Source organism: Octodon degus, unplaced genomic scaffold (assembly GCF_000260255.1).
Source record: "Octodon degus isolate 3935 unplaced genomic scaffold, OctDeg1.0 scaffold00227, whole genome shotgun sequence".
Classification (NCBI taxonomy): domain Eukaryota; kingdom Metazoa; phylum Chordata; class Mammalia; order Rodentia; family Octodontidae; genus Octodon; species Octodon degus.
The window spans coordinates 3,346,525-3,348,602 of NW_004524803.1; positions in this window are offsets into that span (position 1 = coordinate 3,346,525).

A 2,078-nucleotide genomic window follows, 5' to 3' on the forward strand; every position below is an offset into this window, starting at 1 on the left:
GAAGCTATCTTTTGTGATTTATTTCATGGTCCACTTAGTCACCTCAGTCCTCAGTCCCTTTCTCAATTTCTGTTTCGTACAGTTATAGGTCAGCCCACTCCTTCAAAGAGAACTGGAGAAGTTGCTGTGACTTCAGGCTCTCACTTCCCTTTGGGGTCAACAGGTCTGTTTTCATTTATACACATGGAGTACCTGCTGGGATGCAAGTCCAATGCTACCTGATCAGTCACCGGGAGGAAACTATGACAAACACTCAGAAATGCAAGCAAAGTAGATATGACACCCACTGCTGTGCAGCTCTCATTTCTGGAATTTCTCACAGAAATAATACTATGAGTTAAAGAAACTAAAACTAAAATAGCACAGATGGCCCTGACTTGCCATCTCCAGGGCACGCTGAGATGGCAACTGAGACTGTATGTGGTGGCGTGTGCCTGTAATCCCAGCTCATGGGAGGCTGTGAACAGCTGGATCACTACGAGTCCGATCTAGGGGTGAGACCCTGATTACCCTGTAGCCCCTTCCTCAAAATCCAAAAATAAACACAGAAAGATGGATGTGGCCATTAAATACAGGGCCAAAGAGATCTATTCATGTCATGGGAAGAGGGCCTCAGGGTCAGTGGAGTGGGTGCAGACCTGGGCTGGGCCTGTGGTGCCTGCGGACCCTTGGCAAATTGCCTTACAGGACTTCTATCCCTTAAGGAAGCCAATAATCCTTGCCCCATAGTGCTTTTCTAAACATTAGGCAAGTTTTTTTTTGGTTTTTTGGGTTTTTTTTTCAATTTATGTGTTTGGTACAGGGTCTCACTAGGCAGCTCAGACTTGTAGTGATCCTCCTGCTTTTCAGCCTCCCCAGTGCTGGGATTACAGGCGTGGACCACCACGCTTGGACTCAATCACTAGCCCTAGGGGTGGTGGGGGCACTGGTGCCGCATGCAGAACTAGAAGGCAAGATGTATGTAGAAGTCCAAAGTTCTGACACATCCCAAGTCCCTGAGAAGTGACAGCTGTGAGTGAAGCTGAATGCTGAGATATGGGTAGGCAGGAGGCCTCCTCAATATTTTTCTTTTGAGAAGAAGATGACTTTAAAAGGCCTGGTTGATAGTAGAAAGTGAGAGGGCCTTTTGCAGCAGGTGCTGAGGGAAGATACTCCAAGTGTAAAATAAACCTGAGAGGAGACTTGTAGAGTGGCTATGGGATCAGAAGCTAGAAGAACCACTGAGAAAATGCCCAAATTAAATGGCAGCAATATATTCCAAGGAGAACCAAAAACAAACAAGGGAATGAGGCTAAGGGGCTTGATCTAGCTATTAGGCTTCTGGGTCTAATTAAATAATCTCACTCACTTTCAGGTGACTTCAACATGATGGTGTCAAACTGGAAAGCATTTAAGGGGGGCATTCATGGTGCTACTGGCCATGAATTGTAGAAATAATGGCCAGCTTTCTGGGGCAATTAGTGTTTTCATGCATAATTAATTTATTCTCACAGGAACCTAAGATAAGCATTGTGCTATGCATTTTTGCCAAGAGAATACTGAAGCAAAGAGAAATGGACTAGTAAGATACATTGGTCATGGCTGAAACTCTTTTCTCCAAAGCCCTCAGACTCTGGTACAATAAAAGAGAAGACAGATTTCAATGAAACTGTGTACATAACTTCTGAAGAATGTCAAAATATGAGAGCCCTTTACTACATGACACAATGGAATACAATGGTTTTTTGTATTAAGTAAATTCAAGAAATTTCTGTGGTTATAGTACAAAAAGTTTTCAATAAGGAAGAGAATACATGGAGATAACATTGAAAGAAATGTAATGCGTAGACTCACTGGTTGGAACCTTAAGGCAAATAATTTTTCTAGAAACTTCTACAGACAAGGAATCCAGTGAAACAATTGTAAAAGATCAAATGAAATGCAGTATGAGTTTGGAAGCAAACAATGGGTGAAAAATAAAACTGGAAAATTAATAGCCACGTGACCTTTGATAGGATTAAAGTTTGGGTGGGGTCTTGATTCTGTGTGTCTCCTTTCTTCTCAACATTATTATATTTAAATAAAACAGCCATTACCGC